Source organism: Anopheles marshallii, assembly GCF_943734725.1.
Source record: "Anopheles marshallii chromosome X unlocalized genomic scaffold, idAnoMarsDA_429_01 X_unloc_40, whole genome shotgun sequence".
NCBI lineage: Eukaryota > Metazoa > Arthropoda > Insecta > Diptera > Culicidae > Anopheles > Anopheles marshallii.
The window spans coordinates 107,501-117,500 of NW_026525888.1; positions in this window are offsets into that span (position 1 = coordinate 107,501).

Genomic DNA, 10,000 nt, shown 5'->3' on the forward strand with positions numbered 1-10,000 from the left:
CTGTCGCATGGTGGACACCATGATAACCTCGGTCTTCGCGGGCGCCAGCTTAAGGTGTCTGTCGGCCATCCACTCCCCGATCATGCGAATGGCCTCCTGGGCCGACTGGGCCGCCGTCTGCGGAGTCGTGCCACCTGCCAGCACCACCAGGTCGTCTGCGAAGCCGATCGCCTCCACGCCGTCCGGAAACGCCAGCCGCAGGACTCCGTCGTACATCGTATTCCACAATGTAGGACCGATGATGGAGCCCTGCGGTACCCCCGCCGACACCGGCCTGCGGACTGGTCCCTCGCTGGTCTCGTAAGCGAGCTCACGCTCGGAGAAGTAGCTGCGCAGTATTCTCTGAAGCGCGGCCGGGACGTTCTTTTCACGCAGTGCCGCAGCGATCGCCCTCCAGCTGGCCGTGTTGAACGCGTTCTGGACGTCTAGCGCTGCCACCACCAGACATCGTGGATCGCGTCCATTGGTGCGGTGGAAGGACCGAGCGAACTCGCCCCGCTCGACGACCCGCTGGATCGCCTGCACCGTTGACCTCCCGCGACGAAATCCGTACTGCTCCGGCGACAGTTGAGGGGCAGCGCTGTCCTCCAAGTGTTCATTTAGGCGCTCGAGAATGCACCTCTCGAACAACTTGGGGACTGCTCCCTCCAGAAGCAGCGGTCGGCTCGCCGATGGATCGCCCGGTGGCTTGCCCGGTTTGGCTACCAGCACCAGCCTCGCCTCCTTCCAAGCCCGCGGGAACTCACCGCGTTCCAGTAGGTCGTTAAACACCCGCACAAACGCCTGCGGGTGTTCACGGATCGCGGTTTTCACCGCCGCGTTCGGGATCCCATCGAACCCAGGTGCTTTGGATGGGGCCATCCGTTCTGCCAGCGCGAGAACCTCCGCTTCCGTGACGGGTCGCAGCCTCTCCTCGTCAGCCGTTCGCTCGATGGCTGGCCACTCGAACGGGGGATGCAGCGGAAACAGGGCATCCACGATCGGCTCCAGCACTGTCCGGTCCGTCTCCGGCGGGGTGCGACCACGCAGCTTGGCCATCACCACCTTGTATCCCAGTCCGAATACGTCGCTGTCGACTCCGTCGATCAGCTCTTGGAGCTTCTCGTTTCGACTCTCCTGGATCCCGCGCTGCAGCCCTCTACGAAGGTCCTGCAGACGCCCCAAAGCCGCGTCCCGTTCTGTTGGCCCCTTGGCCCCACGATGCCTCTCTTCCGCCTCCTCGCACTCACGCCTCATGCGTTCCAGCTCCGGAGTCCACCAGTAGAGCCTAGGCGGCTGACGGAACTTTGGCGGGCCCACTCGCTCCATCGTCCTGTCGCAGGCCAGGGACAGCGCTCCTACCAGCGCGTCAGGCGTGTCCGCTTCTGCAAATCGACAATCAATCAGCGCAGCCTGGTATCCCTCCCTGCAGAAAGTCGACGTCTTCCAGCGAACTCCTGCATGCTGCGGGAGGCGAGACGACTGCGTCCGATGGTGTTGTTTCGTACGCTGCTGCGGTGCTGACCGTCTCCCCGGAACGCCCACGGAGAACTCCACGTACCGGTGGTCGCTGTACGAATATCGCTGGCTGACCCTCCAGGTGTCCTCAAGGGCGACCGTAGAGCTCGCGAAGGACACATCTACAACGCTCTCGCGCGCGACCCCATTGCCCTTGAAGGTGGGCACGTTGCCGCGGTTGAGGACCTCCAGCTGCAGATGGTCGATAGCGCCCTTGAGGATGTGCCCTCTCGATGTTGTGCGGGCACTCCCCCAGTCCGTACTCCATGCATTAAGATCACCTGCCATCACCAGGTGCTGATGTCCCACCAACGCCATCTCCACCGCCTCGAGATAGGCGACGAAGTCCGCTGGTCCGGTGTTTGGCGAGACGTAGCAGCTAGCGAATGTCACTCCTCCCACTGTGGCCACCACCAGCCCAGGATGAGCGCTTTCCCATAAACGCTGTATGGGATAAGCCCCGGTGGCGACCACTGCCACACTCTGCGCCTCATCCACCGCCCATCTGCCGTTGTCCCGAGGCGGCTTATATAATTCGCAGGCGATGACAACGTCCACCCCCAGCTCCCGCGCCGTCTGCAGCATCAGGTCCTGCGCTGATCTGCTGCGCCCGAGGTTGATCTGCAGGACCTTTATCGTTGTCGAGGACAGGACGGATGTCCCACCCGGTGCGGGCCCTTGCATGTCACGCAGCAGACCGCTGCCGTGCATGTTCGGGCCAGGTGTCCCGGTTGGCCGCAGCGGATGCAGTGCGTCGACCAATCCATCTCGCTCCGGCATTGGTGCCGCAGGTGTCCGTGCTCCAGGCATTTGAAGCACCGCTGCTGGCCCCGCGTCAGTGGTGTCAACTGCGTAGCTAGGCACGAAGTGTGCAGCACCTTCACGTGCTGCTGCGCAATCTTCGCTGCCGCCTTCACTGCCATTCGGACGTATGCCGTCTGCGTGCCATTCCATGCCTTGACCAAATGCACGGCGGATTCCTTCACCGACTGCTCTGTGAATGTTTGGATCGCCGTCGCCACGTCCGTCGCCGTCGCTAAAGGGTCCACCTCTTCCAGGCGGACCTCTACCGTTTCCGTCACCAGGCGGGCGGTGGCCGGAGCTGCGGCCTGTGCGCAGACCTCCTGCACACGTTGAAAAATTGCTTCCGAATTAGCACCGTCCTCTACGTCCATAACCAGCCGATCCCGCGTCGTTCGCCGTCCCACACCGAGCTTCGCCTGGTGTTCAGCCAACGACGGTGCGCTGCGGACTAGCTGGTAAACGTCTGTCCACGTTTGACCGTCTCCTGGGGCCACCTCTATAGCGTCCAGCTTCTTTTTCGTCGACTGCTTGCGTGGCGCAAGTTGCGGGCGTGGCTTTTCCGGCTGCTGCTGTTGTTGCTGCTGCGGCTTCGGTGGTGCCTTGCGGGGTCCCACCACCGTCCATGCGCCACTCTGCGTCGCCTGTGTACCAGATGCCTCGGCAGCCACATTGGCATAGGACGGCCGCTGCTGCTGCTGTTGTTGTTGCTGCTGCAGCGGTTGCTGCTGAGCAGGGCCACGCGTTGGCCCCTGCGTCTGTTGTGGCCGTTGCTGTTGTTTCTGCAACCGTTGGGGCTGCTGCTTCGTCAAAGAAGACGACTGCTCCTGCAGCTGCGATTGCTGTGCCTGATTGCCGCCACAACCAAGCATCTGCGCCAACAGCTCCTGGTGGCTTGCCGTCTCCTTTTCTAGCTCCTTGCGGAGACGTTGAGTCTCCTCGTGCCACTGACGAGCCTGTTGCTTGTTCCATTGCAGCTCTTCTTTGAACTGCTGCTGGGCCAGCTTCAGTTCCTCCCGGGCCAGCTTTCGTTCCTCGCGGGCCATGTTGTCATTGGCCTCAATCCGCTGTCGCAGCATCACAAGCTCTTGCTGCAGCTCTTTACACATGGTTCGAAGCTGCTCGTTTGCGAGGGACATTTCCCCGATCACCTTCCGCAGTTCCACCATGTCGTTGTTCGTCGACTTCGATGCCATCACCGAAGCTCTTGTCAACATTACCTTCGGCTCTACAGCCAAAAGAGACCGCCCCGGCCTTTCCTCGGTAGACTCCGACCGAGGACGCGATGCTCGGGTTGTCGCCATTTTAGAGACCCAAGCAGGCCTCCGTGGTCAGGGGGAGGTGTTTCCCTACTTGCAGACGCCTTCCCGTATTTTCCCCAGTCGTTCCCGATTTTTCCCCGCGATTTTCAGTTAAATTCGGAAATTCGAGCAGTTTCGAGCAGTTTCGAGCTCGATGAAAACTGTCCAAATCGAGCAGATTCGAGCTGCCGATGACCCCCCCAGCTTCCCAGAATTTTTCTACGTGTTTTTGAGTTTCGAGCAGTTTTTCGAGCAAAAACCGTCAATTTGAAAATTTGTCAGCGGGGGACTGCTCACCTTCGAAAATTCGTCAGCGGGGTCATATGTGTCACTCGGATGTCACCAAAAAATGTCAAAAAATTTTTTCGCGTTTTTCACTGTTTTTTCGCTTGGATCTTATTAAACGAGTTAAAACAATCACAACGGTGAAAACCGCACACGAATCCGATAAAAACTCGCAAAGTTATTAACGATTTTCTAATAAACACCGTTGCTCGAAACCACGTGCTCCGGCGGTAGCACCCCTTGCACTTTTTTGCCACGTTGTTTTTCGGCGATTTTCGTCCGATTTCCGTCCGGTTTTTTGCATTAACACGATCACGGGCACAAAAACTACCGTTTCCGTCCACTTCCGGCCCGATTGGACCGGATTTTTACGCAAACTCACGATACACACACACTGTTGTTGTTGTTGTTGTTGTAATTCTTTGCGCGAATTTGCCACTCCGTATTTCGGGCCGAATTTCACCGGCAAACACTGTCTATCACTTTTAATCGCTTAAATGGCGTCCAATCTCGCTTTTTCACTGAAAACCGCACCGAAAAAGGTCTATTTTGCCCGTTTTTATAGCGGAAATAGTTCCCCATACAAAATGTATGGGGAATGTTTTTTACTTATTTTCCGTATTATCGCACCGATTTTCACGCGGTTTTCACTCGATTCCCTTAAAACGTACACTTAACAACGGATTATAACTAAAATCCAGTCTCTCCAAACGATTTTTGCACCAATATTTTCCTTCTCACTGCGGAGCAAAACACGCCATGTCCAAACAGCTCGACTGCTCGAATGTCACAGGGATAACTGGCTTGTGGCCGCCAAGCGTTCATAGCGACGTGGCTTATTGATCCTTCGATGTCGGCTCTTCCTATCATTGTGAAGCAAAATTCACCAAGCGTAGGATTGTTCACCCTTTCAAGGGAACGTGAGCTGGGTTTAGACCGTCGTGAGACAGGTTAGTTTTACCCTACTGGTGTGTGCTGTATGCTGCTATCTTAACGGAATTCCTGTGCAGTACGAGAGGAACCACAGGTACGGACCACTGGCTCAATACTAGTTCGACCGGACTTTGGTATGACGCTACGTCCGCTGGATTATGCCTGAACGCCTCTAAGGTCGTATCCAATCCGAGCTGATAGCGCATCATAAACCCATTAGGTGATCGGAAGCTAGCGGGCTTAACAACCCTCTGAGATCCGTCGGTGCTGCCCCGTGCACACTGCCGTCTCATCCCCGCTATAGCACTAGACTGAGCCGCAACGGGCGGGTGCACGCTGCACGTGGAAGTACCTTATCACAGGGAACCCTGGTGGCTGTGCTCCCGTCGACCGTGGATACAACTAGTTTCGACACCTTCGACCGCCCGCAAACGACGGGACTACAGGCTGGGAGCTGCGAGTTGTAGAGATGCGTTCGCATCGATCCTCTCAGGCGACCCATGCTTGGTGGTGAAGTGGTTAGTTCGTGGAGTATAGGCTTGCTGCACTCGACAAGAGTGCTGCTTGCAAGGCTGTGGTGGTACGTATGGTAGTTGATGAGCATAGGCTTGCTGCACTCGACAAGAGTGCTGCTTGCAAGCCTATGGTGGTACGTGTACGGTAGTTGATGTGAGCATAGGCTTGCTGCACTCGACAAGAGTGCTGCTTGCAAGCCTATGGGTGGTGTGGTGTGTGGTGCATGATTAGCCTTTCAAGGAAGATGTGTCCTTGGGGCTAATCGGTTATTTTTATAAGTCCGGGAAACCTTTCTCGTCGGGGTTTTTATCCTAAGCAACCACGAAAGCTTCCAAGAGTTGAAACATTGCCTATCAAGTAGGCCGTAGCAGCCCATAGCAAACCAACCAAGATAATCTAACAGGCCAAGATTGGTTGGAGACTTCAAAATTTGGCTAAGTCCATGGCCACCATAAGCCATTTCTATCAAGAAGGCCATGGACAGTGCTTAGCAACCACGAAAGCTTCCAAGAGTTGAAACATTGCCTATCAAGTAGGCCGTAGCAGCCCATAGCAACCCAACCAAGATACTCTAACAGGCCAAGATTGGTTGGAGACTTCAAAATTTGGCTAAGTCCATGGCCACCATAAGCCATTTCTATCAAGAAGGCCATGGACAGTGCTTAGCAACCACGAAAGCTTCCAAGAGTTGAAACATTGCCTATCAAGTAGGCCGTAGCAGCCCATAGCAACCCAACCAAGATACTCTAACAGGCCAAGATTGGTTGGAGACTTCAAAATTTGGCTAAGTCCATGGCCACCATAAGCCATTTCTATCAAGAAGGCCATGGACAGTGCTTAGCAACCACGAAAGCTTCCAAGAGTTGAAACATTGCCTATCAAGTAGGCCGTACCAGCCCATAGCAACCCAACCAAGATACTCTAACAGGCCAAGATTGGTTGGAGAATTCAAAATTTGGCTAAGTCCATGGCCACCATAAGCCATTTCTATCAAGAAGGCCACGAACAGTGCTTAGCAACCACGAAAGCTTCCAAGAGTTGAAACATTGCCTATCAAGTAGGCCGTAGCAGCCCATAGCAACCCAACCAAGATACTCTAACAGGCCAAGATTGGTTGGAGACTTCAAAATTTGGCTAAGTCCATGGCCACCATAAGCCATTTCTATCAAGAAGGCCATGGACAGTGCTTAGCAACCACGAAAGCTTCCAAGAGTTGAAACATTGCCTATCAAGTAGGCCGTACCAGCCCATAGCAAACCAACCAAGATACTCTAACAGGCCAAGATTGGATCTCAAAATGTTGCTAAGTCCATGGCCACCATAAGCCATTTCTATCAAGAAGGCCATGGACAGTGCTTAGCAACCACGAAAGCTTCCAAGAGTTGAAACATTGCCTATCAAGTAGGCCGTACCAGCCCATAGCAAACCAACCAAGATACTCTAACAGGCCAAGATTGGATCTCAAAATGTTGCTAAGTCCATGGCCACCATAAGCCATTTCTATCAAGAAGGCCATGGACAGTTCTAAACAACCACGAAAGCTTCCAAGAGTTGAAACATTGCCTATCAAGTAGGCCGTAGCAGCCCATAGCAACCCAACCAAGATAATCTAACAGGCCAAGATTGGTTGGAGATTTCAAAATTTGGCTAAGTCCAGATTTTTCTACCCTTCGGGAAAACAACCCTAGTTCACCAAGTTGAACGCGAAAAACTGTCCATAGGATACGCACAAAACGTTTATTGAGTTGGTCACCATATGTGGAAATTATGGTGAAAATAAGCCAAGTTCCGGAGTTTTTAACTCACACGAAACCACGAAAAACTTTCATTAGGAAAACTTGGTTGGAGCACCCTACTGCAGAACACACCGACATGGACGAAAGGGTCGACTGGCCAAGAGAAAAAATTTTTGCGGGACCACTCAAAACATCATAGTTAGACCTAGCAAATGATGAAAAGTGAAACCCGCGATCGATTGGAGAAACCTTATTTTACACTGAAAAATTCCACATAAGGAAAATTTGTATGGAGCACCCTACTGCAGAGCACACCGACAGGGCCGGGAAGGAAGGCCCGGTCCAAGAAAAAATTTTTGCGGGACCACTCAAAACATCATAGTTAGACCTAGCAAATGATGAAAAGTGAAACCCGCGATCGATTGGAGAAACCTTATTTTACACTGAAAAATTCCACATAAGGAAAATTTGTATGGAGCACCCTACTGCAGAGCACACCGACAGGGCCGGGAAGGAAGGCCCGGTCCAAGAAAAAATTTTTGCGGGACCACTCAAAACATCATAGTTAGACCTAGCAAATGATGAAAAGTGAAACCCGCGATCGATTGGAGAAACCTTATTTTACACTGAAAAATTCCACATAAGGAAAATTTGTATGGAGCACCCTACTGCAGAGCACACCGACAGGGCCGGGAAGGAAGGCCCGGTCCAAGAAAAAATTTTTGCGGGACCACTCAAAACATCATAGTTAGACCTAGCAAATGATGAAAAGTGAAACCCGCGATCGATTGGAGAAACCTTATTTTACACTGAAAAATTCCACATAAGGAAAATTTGTATGGAGCACCCTACTGCAGAGCACACCGACAGGGCCGGGAAGGAAGGCCCGGTCCAAGAAAAAATTTTTGCGGGACCACTCAAAACATCATAGTTAGACCTAGCAAATGATGAAAAGTGAAACCCGCGATCGATTGGAGAAACCTTATTTTACACTGAAAAATTCCACATAAGGAAAATTTGTATGGAGCACCCTACTGCAGAGCACACCGACAGGGCCGGGAAGGAAGGCCCGGTCCAAGAAAAAATTTTTGCGGGACCACTCAAAACATCATAGTTAGACCTAGCAAATGATGAAAAGTGAAACCCGCGATCGATTGGAGAAACCTTATTTTACACTGAAAAATTCCACATAAGGAAAATTTGTATGGAGCACCCTACTGCAGAGCACACCGACAGGGCCGGGAAGGAAGGCCCGGTCCAAGAAAAAATTTTTGCGGGACCACTCAAAACATCATAGTTAGACCTAGCAAATGATGAAAAGTGAAACCCGCGATCGATTGGAGAAACCTTATTTTACACTGAAAAATTCCACATAAGGAAAATTTGTATGGAGCACCCTACTGCAGAGCACACCGACAGGGCCGGGAAGGAAGGCCCGGTCCAAGAAAAAATTTTTGCGGGACCACTCAAAACATCATAGTTAGACCTAGCAAATGATGAAAAGTGAAACCCGCGATCGATTGGAGAAACCTTATTTTACACTGAAAAATTCCACATAAGGAAAATTTGTATGGAGCACCCTACTGCAGAGCACACCGACAGGGCCGGGAAGGAAGGCCCGGTCCAAGAAAAAATTTTTGCGGGACCACTCAAAACATCATAGTTAGACCTAGCAAATGATGAAAAGTGAAACCCGCGATCGATTGGAGAAACCTTATTTTACACTGAAAAATTCCACATAAGGAAAATTTGTATGGAGCACCCTACTGCAGAGCACACCGACAGGGCCGGGAAGGAAGGCCCGGTCCAAGAAAAAATTTTTGCGGGACCACTCAAAACATCATAGTTAGACCTAGCAAATGATGAAAAGTGAAACCCGCGATCGATTGGAGAAACCTTATTTTACACTGAAAAATTCCACATAAGGAAAATTTGTATGGAGCACCCTACTGCAGAGCACACCGACAGGGCCGGGAAGGAAGGCCCGGTCCAAGAAAAAATTTTTGCGGGACCACTCAAAACATCATAGTTAGACCTAGCAAATGATGAAAAGTGAAACCCGCGATCGATTGGAGAAACCTTATTTTACACTGAAAAATTCCACATAAGGAAAATTTGTATGGAGCACCCTACTGCAGAGCACACCGACAGGGCCGGGAAGGAAGGCCCGGTCCAAGAAAAAATTTTTGCGGGACCACTCAAAACATCATAGTTAGACCTAGCAAATGATGAAAAGTGAAACCCGCGATCGATTGGAGAAACCTTATTTTACACTGAAAAATTCCACATAAGCAAAATTTGTATGGAGCACCCTACTGCAGAACACACCGACATGGACGAAAGGGTCGACTGGCCAAGAGAAAAAATTTTTGCGGGACCACTCAAAACATCATAGTTAGACCTAGCAAATGATGAAAAGTGAAACCCGCGATCGATTGGAGAAACCTTATTTTACACTGAAAATTCCACATAAGGAAAATTTGTATGGAGCACCCTACTGTGGTCACCATCGGTCGAGTTGGTCGAGACGGGCAAAAAATTTTTTTTTCCATATCGTCTCAAAACATGATTTATGGACCTTGTAAATGTTGAAAAGTGAAACGAAATCACTTTTGGAGCGATGAAAATTTTGTATGGGAGGTCCCTACCCGGAACAAATTTTACTAGTAAAGTCATCATTCCGCGACGAGAAATTTGAAAATGGTCAAATATGGTTAAGATGTCATGTTCATTCCCTACTATGGGGGACCAGGTCGTCACGAAAAAATTTTTTTCTCGACCTGGTCAAATGTGGTTCTGCGACGGAGGTTAAACTAATATTGCATAATTTGGCCCAAAAACCCCCCTCTGTCAGAAAAATTTCCCCTTCAAGAGCGAAAGCAGACCACATAAGTTGAGCTTCGAGGTATCTGAAAGTTGAATATAGAGCGA